This window comes from Brassica oleracea, chromosome C2 (genome assembly GCF_000695525.1).
Source record: "Brassica oleracea var. oleracea cultivar TO1000 chromosome C2, BOL, whole genome shotgun sequence".
NCBI classification, from domain to species: Eukaryota; Viridiplantae; Streptophyta; class Magnoliopsida; order Brassicales; family Brassicaceae; genus Brassica; species Brassica oleracea.
The window spans coordinates 32,403,375-32,415,682 of NC_027749.1; the positions used below are offsets into that span (position 1 = coordinate 32,403,375).

The 12,308-nt window shown below is 39.0% G+C and overlaps 1 long non-coding RNA gene across 3 annotated transcripts; it reads right to left on the reverse strand.

The window, feature by feature from the left end:
- Nucleotides 1-187: 187 nt before the first annotated feature.
- Nucleotides 188-1,961, reverse strand: LOC106324792. 3 transcript variants are annotated; one of them, XR_001266739.1, is made up of 7 exons: nt 1,803-1,960; nt 1,628-1,703; nt 1,170-1,244; nt 954-1,071; nt 697-807; nt 454-526; nt 188-379 (listed from the first exon to the last, which is right to left on the reverse strand). It is a non-coding gene; the product is annotated as an uncharacterized LOC106324792 (long non-coding RNA). The 3 variants fall into 3 exon arrangements; XR_001266738.1 differs by having other exon boundaries at nt 454-542; nt 1,628-1,961; XR_001266737.1 differs by having other exon boundaries at nt 1,628-1,959.
- Between the last annotated feature and the right edge of the window lie 10,347 nt (nt 1,962-12,308).

Here is a 12,308-nt window from a genome sequence, read left to right on the forward strand (position 1 = left end):
TATCCTTTAGTTTTACATTTATATATCTTGAGGTTATAAATATTAGGGTTGGGGTTTAAGGCATGTTTAGGGTTTAGATCTTGAGGTAAAAAATATTATTTTTGTTTTTTTTTCTAATTTGTTATTAGTATTAGATTTTTCTTTTTTTATCATATTAGTTGTTGTGTTATCTTGTGATTTTATGATGAAATATTTAAACTGCAAATTGATTTATAACCAAAATATACATTGCATTAAATTCATAAAACATACATTTTACATAGAATCTACACTAACAACATTAAATTCTTATACTAACAACATAAGTCTTATACTCATCAGCTTCTCCATCTTCATTTTCCTCACCACGACCAGCGACCATCATCTCTTCCAATTTTCTCTGCAAAGCTAGCTAAGTTAACAATATCACAAATCAGAACTAAAGGAACACGTGCTATAGAGGTAAGAGCTTACAGGTTCTTAACTATGGTAAAGATTAATCGCCATTCTGTTTTTAGAATGTTTATGTATTCTTCCTCTTCTCCTTCTGCGCTTATAACAGGCTTAGTTATGCATCAGTACACATGATAAAACATAGTAAGGAGAAAAGGGTTTAAACTGAGTTAATAGACATTGTTTAATCTATAGAGCTGCCTGGCTTTCTTGTTCCATACTCTGAACATAAAGCAAAAAAACTTCTCAGTTTCTGGAATTTACCTTAAGGCGCTGAAAAATATCTTTGAAACTTTGCACAAGCTCAGGCCACAGGCGCTCTCTTTCTGTTGAACCTATGCCTTCAAGTTTGCTCATGCCCTCTGCCAACATTATCTACCACAAAAAAAAAAAAATTTAGAGAGAAATCAATTAGAAACAAAGAAACTGGTTAATAACCTTTAATTAAACAAAAGAAAACTGCACATGAGAAATCTAATCTGAATCTGGACTTTCTTCATAGCATAAAGACAGAAATTTACCAAGGAGAGAGCAGCTAGGTTGATTGAATAATGATGAAACACGGATCTCCACCCGCACCAATTCCAATTGCTCCTTGTTCTGGATCTGGACTTTCTTCATAGCATAAGGTCCCATCAGCTAAAAAAGAAATCACAATTCAGTAATTGAATTCCAATTGCCACCGTCTCCAGCATCACAGCAGTTTAGAACAGTTGTAAAAACAGTCTAGAACAAACCTGCTGCTTAGACAGCTTCTTCAAAGTTTTCTCCTTGATATAAGCACTAGACAATACTTCATCGTTTGCAGAAACCTATAACCATGGAAACACAAAGTGAGTAAAGCATTCATCTTTTTATCTAATCACTCGTCAAATCACAAATCAAGCACCATTCAAAAATCTGTAATCGGAGTTGCTTTCGCAAAGTCAGAGTCTTTTCCAGTTAAATCATTTCAGAGTTCTTGTTTTAAGCAAATATCGGATCTTTACTTGATAACGCCTATAAATATACAAACCCAACCTCGTACGAGATACCAAATCAAAACTGAGACAAGCAGCTCTTTAATACTGGTTCAAGATCAAACAAATCATTACAGGTATCGAAAAAACTTGTTAAAGCTATGAATACAGCATCAAAATCAGACCCAAAATCAGTAAGAAACAACCTGTCTGACGATTGATCTACAAGTACTCACCGGAATTGAGTCACTAACACCGGCAGGAGCTGAGGAGATGTTAGAGGCTGCGACAATTGTTAACAAAATCGTAACCCTGTACCCAGAAACAGATAATCAAGACAAATCAAAACCCAAACCTAAAAACCCCCAAATCGAAACCCTAAGAAAGAATTAAGAAGAGAAAGTGAACGACCAATATTGGAGGTTTGTCCGATGGAAGCCATGAAGAAACTGACCGGCAAACACGACGTAGTAGAGACGGAGACGATGAGTTCGAGAGAGAGGTGAAGAAAGAGACTCCAATTTAGGATTCTGACAAACAATACAAAGCCATCTCAGTGAATGTGATAAGTGTTTTGGGGGTAAATTTTTTTTTTTCTAATTGTTGGAACCTACATTCAGCAAATTAAGGCGGTTAAAATTTATTATTTTCCAGCGATAATAAATATAGCTTTTTAAATTGACAAACGCTACTAAAAAATCAAGTTTTAGTATACGATAGCAGAATTGTCAAAAACGCTATAATATGATGCTATCAATACTCACATTTCCTGCAGTGCAATCATAATTCAGCATCATGTCATATAGAATATCAAGATAAGAAAGTGGTTTCAAAACCACCTCACATGGATTGGACGATTCGTCATCAAATCATTAGAGGTAGAGGATCTGATAGGACATTTACGGTACGCATTCTCTATACTGAGGAAATACAACATGAAGCTCAACCCTTCCAAGTGCTCATTCGAGGAAAGTTCCAGAAAATTCATGGGGTACATAGCAATGCACTGTGGTATCGAGCCTAATCCAAAGCAAATAAAAGCTATCCATGCGATTCCTTCACCAAGAAGCCCAAAAAAAATACGACTATCAGATTCTCAGCATCACATCTCCAACTTCTCTTTGGCCCTTCACCATTCACAATCACCTAACATAAAATAAGCTAACCATTCATCATTCATATAGAAGATCAAGATAAGAAACTGGTTTCAAAACCACCTCACCTTGATTGGATGATATGCTCATCAAATCATTTGAGGCAGAAGATTACTTAGGACATTTACTGTAGAAACCCATAAAAAAAAAGAAGAGAATGGTCGAGTATCTTTTGGGTGGTCGAGTCGCGGATGATCATATTGTTCTTGTCTGAACCATGAATCAAGTATGTCACTAGACAATGGTTAGACAATGTGGTAGATTTATTCAAAGGACGTTTGAAGCATGACACTTTTGGAAGCACAACAGGAAGACCGGAAATTGGGCGAAAAACCCTAAATTTCGGTATTATGGAATTTTTCGAAGAAGCCGGAAACTCGGGAAATATTTTTCCTCAGGTCAGGATTCATTTGGAGTTTATTAAAAATACTCAGACCATCAGAACGGGCGTAGAAAAATATTTGAGATTGATCGCGGGACGAAAATTCACTGGGAGGCCGATATCGGACAATTGATCGAGAAGCTCGAGGTGGCTAGATGTGTGTGTGTTCAGGACGTGGTGGCAAGCTCCTGGGAGTATGTGTGTCAAGGAAAGCATGAGGTGTTTCAGTACATGAAACTTGTACATGCAAGTAGACATGTGGAGCACGAGGTGGATCGGCCGTTAACCCGTCATGTAGCGCTCCCGATCCTTGGTAGACGGTCGGCCCGTCGGTCATGTTCTTGTTTGATTGTTGGCCGGTGGTTTGACCTATGCCTAGAATGGTTCAGGGGTGTTACATTTACGGTAGGCATTCTCTACAATGAGGAAATACAACATGAAGCTCAACCCTTACAAGTACTCATTCGAGGTAAGTTCCAAGAAATTCATAGGGTACATAGTAACGCACCGTGTTATAGAGACTAATCCAGAGCGAATAAAAACTATCCATGCGATTCCTTCACCAAGAAGCCCGAAGAAAATACAGAAATTGACAGGAAGAATGGCAGCTCTGAGAAGATTCATTTCACGACTATTAGATATTCGGCATCACATCTCCAACTTCTCTCTGGCCCATCACCATTCATAATCATCACATATTTTCATGCTTAACAACATCGGTTAGTTCATTACATGCATCTATTACCCTATCTTGTTAAATTCTTCATACAAATTACAATCACAACAACTAATGCGTCAATTAAATCAATCAATCTCTCGCATCAAGAAAAAGGTAAATTCATTATGTCTTTAGACAGTTCAAGCGTTCTTATGCAACAATTAACTTGTATCTAACAACCTATCAACCATTACAATCAATCAACCTACCAGAAAACAAGCTAACCAATCATAATTCACCATCATGTCATATATAAAATCAAGAAAAGAAACTGGTGTCAAAACCACCTCTCTTGGATTAGATGATATGCTCATCAAATCATTAGAGGTAGAAGATCAGATATGATATTTACGGTAGGCATTCTCTATACTCAGAAAATACATCATGAAGCTCAACCCTTCCAAGTGCTCATTCGAGGTAAGTTCCAGGAAATTCATGGGGTAAATAGTCACGCATCGTGGTATCGAGACTAATCCGGAGCAAATAAAAGCTATCTATGCGATTCCTTCACCAAGAAGCCCGAAGAAAATACAAAAAATGACAGTAAGAATGGCTGCCCTGAGCGACTATCAGATACTCAGCACTATATCTCCAACTTGTCTCTGGCCCCTCACCACTCACAATCACCTAACAGAAAACAAGCTAACCAATATAGAAGATCAAGATAAGAAACTGGTTTCAAAACCACCTCACCTGGATTGGACGATATGCTGATCAAATCATTAGAGGGAAAATATTAGATATGACATTTACGGTAGGCATTCTCTAAGCTGAGGAAATACAGCATGAACCCCAACCCTTCCAAGTGCTCATTCGAGGTAAGTTCCAGGATATTCATGGGGTACATAGTAACGCACCATGGTATCAAGACTAATCCAGAGCAAATAAAAGATATCCATGTGATTCCTTCACCAAGAAGCCTGAAAAAATAAAGAAATTGACAAGAAGAATGACAACCCTAAGAAGATTCATTTCACGACTATCAGATACTCAACATCACATCTCCAACTTCTCTCTGGCCCCTCACCATTCAAAATCATCACATATTTTCATGCTTAACAACATCTTTTAGTTCATTACATGCATCTATTACTTTGTCTTGTTACATTCTTCTAACAACCTAACTCATACAAATTACAATCACAACAACCAATGTGTCAATAAAATCAGTCAATCTCTCGCATCAAGAAAAGGAAATTCATTGAGTCTTTTAACAGTTCAAGTGTATCTAACAACTTATCAGCCATTACAATTTATCAACCTAACAGAAAACAAGCTAACAAATCATAATTCAGCATCAAGTCGTATAAAAGATAAAGATACGAAACTAGTTTCAAAACCATCGCACCTGGATTGGATGATATGCTCATCAAATCATTAGAGGCAGAAGATCAGATAGGACATTTACGGTAGGCATTCTCTATACTGAGGAAATACAACATGGAGCTCTGATATCACTCAAATTACCCTAAGGTGTGATTTACTGTCTCAAATAAGAGATCGAGTTGTAGTACTTAGGGATCAAATTCACAGGGAGGTAAGACACACAATAGATCTATCTAGTTATGTAGTTAAGCTAGGCAAATAGGTTTAAAGAAGTAAAAAGCAGGGGTGAACAATTTAATTGTTTGATTGATTGATTGGGGTTTTATAAAAGATATGGAAAGCGTTATACTTAGGGTTTCTATTCAAACAATCATGATTATAGAGATATAGATACTAAGTATATAATGGATATTCTAGAACTGAAACAATAAGAATAGTCAATCAATTTTCGTATTTTTAGACTATCTATCGCCGGATCTAGGACCTCAGCTGTCGCTTGTTGGTCCTAAGAAAGTGTTCATCGATTTCAACAATGGGGTGTCGATCGATACATCTTTCATCCCGTCGATCGATTAACCTTCCAGGGAGCGTTATCGCATGGGTTTGACGTGTTCACTAGGTTTAAATAAATCAGCTTCCGCTTGTTTATAACAATCCTAGCACAATGTAAAATTCATACAGAGAACCAAGCTTCCGCTTGCGCCCTAATTGATAGACCATGGATTTGACCCATTTTCATCCATGATTTATAGGTGTTTTTACTAATAGTTATTATATTATAGTCTATTTATTATATTTATAAGATCAGGAGTGATTTGGAGATAAGTGATGATTTTGGAGCATTTTGGAGATATTTGGAGCAAGCACCCGAGATGATCATCGAGCTCGACTATCGGTTGATATTGGAGAGGGATAATCGATCGATGTTCATATCATGACATCGATCGACAGCGAAGCGCGCAGAAAGCCCGTTTGGTCACAGCCGACTTGAAACCCAAGTTTTCACCAATTTACAAGATTGCCCCTGACGAGTTTTAACCTAATTATATAAGCTTTGCCACCATGTTAGAGGCAAAGTGTGCTTTTCTAGTTTTATTATTTTCACAGCAAGGTTTTCTAGGATTTTGATAGATTGGAGAGAAGATCCAAAGTTATAATTTGTGATTGGAACTCCATTAATATCTATTTACGATTCTAATGAAGTTTTCTTACCTAATTGATGTTATGAATTGCTTAGCCATGTCTGAGTAGTTTCATTGTTCGATTTTAGGGTTTAAATAGGTTAGGAGGGATTAGCCCCAACTATAGATTGCTGAGTTGTGGTAATTGTCATTAATGCATATCTCTAGATTAGCTACGTAGAACCTGCCATAGGATTGATAGATAAAAGCGAGAGCTTCATTCTCATCCTGAAAACATTCTAACTGAGCTAAGTTCCTTGATATGAGTAAGGCGAGAGCTGATCTAGTGAGCTTAGTAAGCATTCATTCAACCCGCGCATAAAGCTTAACTAGAAGTGCGTCGATCGATATCATTATTGAATAATCGATCGACAGAGCGAAAGGTGTATCGATCGATATCCCTATAGGATCATCGATCGACACTTTCTATTGATCGACATACGATAGTTGAGATCATTAGATCTAGTTAACAAACAAGTCCAAACATTGTGAACGCTGATGGACTTGTTGACTAAGTAGTTGAGCTTTACATTATCATGTATGCAACTCATTAGGCATCTGTAGGATTATAATCTCAAGTTTCCTGAATAAAAACCCTAAGTCTAACTATTTCCTTTTTAAGCACCGAAACCTTAATCAATCTATTGAACAAACACTTGTTCAATATAAAACTGTAATTTACATTTAAATCTTTGAAACCATCTAGCTTAACAAATCATATTAGATTTCTTAGGTTTCCTAGCTCCCTGTGAATTCGATCCCTAAGTACTACAACTCGACCTCTTATTTGAGAGAGTATAAATTACTCCTTAAGGTAATTTGAGTGGTATCATTAATATCTATAGGCAAGGTCGTAGTTAACTACTCTAGAACACATTCATTAAGAAAAGTTTAATTGATTCATATCCTAACACTTAGCAATTCTATATTTTGGGCTAATCCCTCATGAATATCTGAACCCTAAATCTAACAAAGAGAACTACTCAGACATAGATAAGCAATTCATAACAATAAGATATGAAAACTACATAAATAGAATAGAGTAGAAAACAAGAGTTCCAATCACAAAACTCTGAAGGAGTTCTTGGATCTTCTCTCCAAACCTAAGACTCTAAGTATTTGATGTATGAAAGTAAGAAAGCGTGTGTTGCCTAGAACAATGGCAGAGAACATAAATATTAGATTAAAACTCTTCAGGGGTAATCTGGTAATTCTTATGGGACTTGGGCTTTTATGGGACTTGGGCTTTAAGCCGGCTGGAACCCAATCTGGCTTCCGTGCGCTTCGCTGTCAATCGACAAAACAGAGTGTGTGTCGATCGATTATTGCCTTCGGCCATTGATCGATAGTCTGGTCGATGGTCAGCTATGGTTCTTTGTCATTTTATCTCCAAAATGCACCGAAATCACCACTTTCCTCCAAATAACTCCAAAACCTGAAAACATACTAAAAAGACTACAAAATAATTATAATATATTTAAAAAGACCTGTGTACCATGGGTAAAAATGAGTGAAATCCATGGTATATTAACACCCCAGACTTACTGTTTTGCTTGTCTAACTATTTCCTTCTTAAGCACCAAAACCTAAATCAATCTATTGAACAAACACTTGTTCAATATAAAACTGCAATTTACATTTAAATCTCTGAAACAATCTAGCTTAACAAATCATATTAGATTTTTTAGGCTCCATAGCTCCTTGTGAATTTGATCCCTACGTACTACAACTCGACCTCTTATTTGGGAGAGTATAAATCACTCCTTAGGGTAATTTGAGTGGTATCAAATTTGGCGCCATTGCCGGGGAGCTTTGATTGCCTAATCGATCTAATTTTTTTAAAGTTTCTGACACAAAATTTTTCTTGGATTTTCAGGTACATGCCTAGCAGTACTAGAAGCAACAAGGAAACCCAACTACTATTCTCACCAGATCCTGCAATTTTGGAGCGTTCAATCCGCAAAGAAGCGCGCTCCTCATCGATCGACAACAACACCTGTTCGTCGCTCGATTACGTTCAACCTCCGTCGACCCAGACACTAGTCCCGTCGACCGATACTCGCCCAACACCGTCGACCGAAGACACTCATCTTCCATCCACCGACATCGTCCATCCAACATCGATCGATACTTTATCCCAGACATCGATCGATACAAAGAAGCGCGCTCCTCATCGATCGACAACAACACCTGTTCGTCGCTCAATTTCGTTCAACTACCGTCGACCCAGACACTAGTCCCGTCGACCGATACTCGCCCAACACCGTCGACCGAAGACACTCATCTTCCATCCACCGACATCGTCCATCCAACATCGATCGATACTTTATCCCAGACATCGATCGATACTGAACCGCCGGACATGGTTGCGACTTTGATACTTGTGCGAGATGATAATGGTGACCTGCATAACCAGGAGGGTCATCTGCGTAATGCAGCAGGTCAGAGGATAGATGCTCAGGGAGCTGCAATCACTGAGTCTGATGCTAATGCTACAGGTACTACTCTACCTGTAGATGAGGCTGCGCGACCCAAGACGTTGGCTGACTACAACCATCCAGATCAGTTCTACACCAACAGATCAGCCATTCGTCCTCCCACTATTCAGAGGGATTTTGGATTTTGAATTGAAGGCGCAGTACTACACACTCGTGGGACAGATACCTTACCATGGATTGTCTCACGAGCATCCTATGGACCATCTGGAGAGGTTCGAGGATCTGATATCTGCTATTAAAGTCAAAGGAGTCTCAGAGGATTATCTCATATGCAAGCTCTTCAAGTTCTCTCTTGCTGGAGAAGCTTCGCATTGGCTTAAGCAGCTACCACCAGGATCTCTCACATCCTGGAGCGACATCATGAATGCATTCTTATGCAATTTCTTTGATGAAGCACGCGCTGAAGACTTGAGGAGCAAGATCGCTACCTTCTCTCAGGGGCCTGCAGAATCATTCAGAGGCTCTTGGATCAGATTAAAGTCTTATCAGAGAGACTGTCCACACCATGGATTCAATAAAGTACAACTACTCAGTACTTTTTACACAGGCATCGTGGTGCAGTACCAGATGGCTCTTGATGCTTCCAGCAATGGGAACTTCAACACCAGGAATCCAGAAGAGGCAGTGAAGGTGATTGAAAACCTAGCATCTAGCAACAGCACCAAGAACACTGATTTTTAGAGGAAAAAGTGTGTCACCATCCTTGGGAATGATCAGATGGATGAGGGGAAGGCAAAGCTGGATAGTTTTCACAAGCTTCTCAGGAAGCAGGTTTGCTTGGTTGAAGATGCAACAGTTGTAGACACAGAGGGTAGAGCAGAGGAAGAAGAAGAAGTGAACTTCATTGGTGGAACTGGATTCCAAGGTTCTAGAAACCAGGGTGGAAACAGAAATTCCAATGGAAATAGGGGAAATTTCAACCAGAGTTCGCAGTACCAGAAACCCTACAACGGCAACTACAGCAGCAACATGAATTATGGAAGGTCCTACTACCAGAAGCCACCGCCGCCTACTCAAGAGAGCAAAATTGAAGAGATGCTTGATAGAGTTCGTGAGACACAGCAGCGAATGACAGTGGACTTCAATGGGAAGATTGACTCTGTCTACACCAACCTGAACACAAAGTTTGAGACTTTGAGCACTCATGTGAAGAAGCTGGAGATGCAGGTTGTGCTGACAGGAGATGTTGTCAAGAGGCAAGAAGCCTCGACAAGAGCGGTAGGGGATGATGTAATGAAACACCACGTGAATGCCATCATTGAGGATGATTTTTGGCAAGTGGTAAAAGAAGAGAAGCTGCAAGAATGAGATTTTGAAGTAGAAAGTTTGATGAGTTTCGGCGGATCGCATTGGTGTCGATCGACGCCAGACTTCGAACATCGATCGACGTCAGCTAGTCCAAATCGATCGACAGGATCTCTAGAGCATCGACCGATGACACCAACGCAGTCAACTGCATCTTGCAATGCAGTGAGAATCCTGACTCACGAGGAGTTCGCAGCGAAACACCCACATCCGCCCAGCCCTGATAAAGTAAGAATCGCTCGACGAGCTTATACCTCCGTCGATCGACATGGAGAATCTAATATCGCTCGCCAAACAAAGGCCGGCATTGATCGACAACCTCCAGCGCCTATCCATCGACGAGCACCTAATACCTACCGAGTGCAGATGCCAAAGATAGATGTTGCACGTCTTAATGTACTCAGGCCCAAACCCAAACCTTCAGAAACCCCACTAGAGACCGTCAGGACACCTTCAGATGATGGAGAAGATCCTATGGAAGATGATAGGGTTCCTACTGGAAGAACCCTACGGAGAAGAAAGGAAAAAGAGGCGAAACATCTGAAGAGGGGGGTAATGAAAAGGAAAAGAAAAAAATTCGAAAGAGAGTCTTTAGGATTCCTATAGATAAGCCATTCGAGGAAGCTTATTATACTCACAGATTGTGGATGTTCTTCAGAGAACCTAGAGAGAAAGAAGAAGACATCAAGAGAATGTTCTGTGAAGCAAGAGAAAAGATGAGAATGAGGATTACATTGAAGAAGAAGAGTGATCCTGGGCAATTTGTAATACCATGCACGGTGAAGGGTATTGAATTTCTACATCCCTTGTGTGACTGATATCTTGCATATTTGCATTGTTTTAAGTCTCAATTTTGCACATAATGATCATATAGATTGGGAATTTAGCATCTTTAGGATCCATATTGCATTCATATGTCTTTATCAGGTATTCGAGTGTCCTATGGAGTGATTGGAGGTGTTTGGAAACAATTTGGTTAAAAAGGAGTGAAGAATGAACATTGTTCCGGATCAGACGAGTTCAACTCTGGTTAAGCCAACGCGGGTTCACTCACCCGCGTCGCCGAGTCGTGAGGACACAACATGAGCTCCAACACAGGTCGAACGATGCGAATTTTAGTGTTTTTAAAGGGTATTTTAGACTTTTCTATGGGAAACCATTAGGTTTACCAAAGACATATAAATACTCTTGTAATCCCTAAGTTGGGACTTATCCTGTTTTCTATCAAATAAAAAAGGAACCTTTAGGTAAAAAGATCTAATCTTGATCATTATCCTTTGTGATTGCTTTGTTAATTTTATCACTAATCATGATTAACACCAAATCATCATCGATTCTTGGGTTTATCATGAAGATTAGTGAGTAGTCATATTTGGATTCATGGGTTAGGGAGACTAAGGGTGATTAGGCTAGATCTAAGGTGTTGTAGCACAGATCCATCTTGTTCCTTGCTAGTAAAGTGCTTTTAATGCAGTTTTAGAGTTGGTCTCTCTAAAGTTGAGCCTTAGGCATTTCACAGCCGATAGGTGTTCGATGAAATGCCTGAACCAACTCTACTATTCCTTTAACACTCTTTACCAAAGAGATTTGATGTTAAAAGTGTTAAGATGGCTAATGGACTTGAAATTAATGATTGCTTAGATAATATTTAACCAAAGAGATTTGATGCTTGAGTTATCTTAGTGAATGAGCATTAATCTAGAGATAGAGTTTGTTTAGGATTGTGTCTAGGTCTAAGGTTGATAGATTGATTGAAAGATACCACCTTTAGATTGAAACTTGATCACCCAAGGTCAATTCCCTTAGCACATGAATTCTCCCATTCCATAAGAAAGGAAAGCTTTGTTCTTTATTTCATTTTAGTAGTATTCTAGTTCAAAATCATCTTGCCAATTGATAGCATTTAGATTAAGCATGGTCTTGCATTCCCTTTGCTTTGGAATCACTTAGAACTGGTTTGACATCCTTTGTAATATAACATTTGATTAGGAGCCTTGAAAACTCCTAACATCAAATTGGCGTCGTTGCCAAATTCTAAGTTGATTGTGACATTGGGATTTAGTCACTTGCTTGAGACTAAGTCAATTTTTGTTTAATTGTGTTATTGCTTCTCTTTCTTTTTCTTCCTTTGCATTTCAGGTGTATGATCACAAGAAGCAGAGGTGCAACAAACCTAGTTCCAAGAGTAGAAGACATTAGAGCCCTTGAGAGGGAGATTGCAATACAGAGAAGAGAAGTAGAGCAACAGGCTCACTTGCAAAGGTTAGGATTTGATATGGAGAATCTGCCTCAAGATGGTGATGCCCTAGGGGGCATTGATCCAAGAGCTGATCACCTTCGACCACAGCGCCAG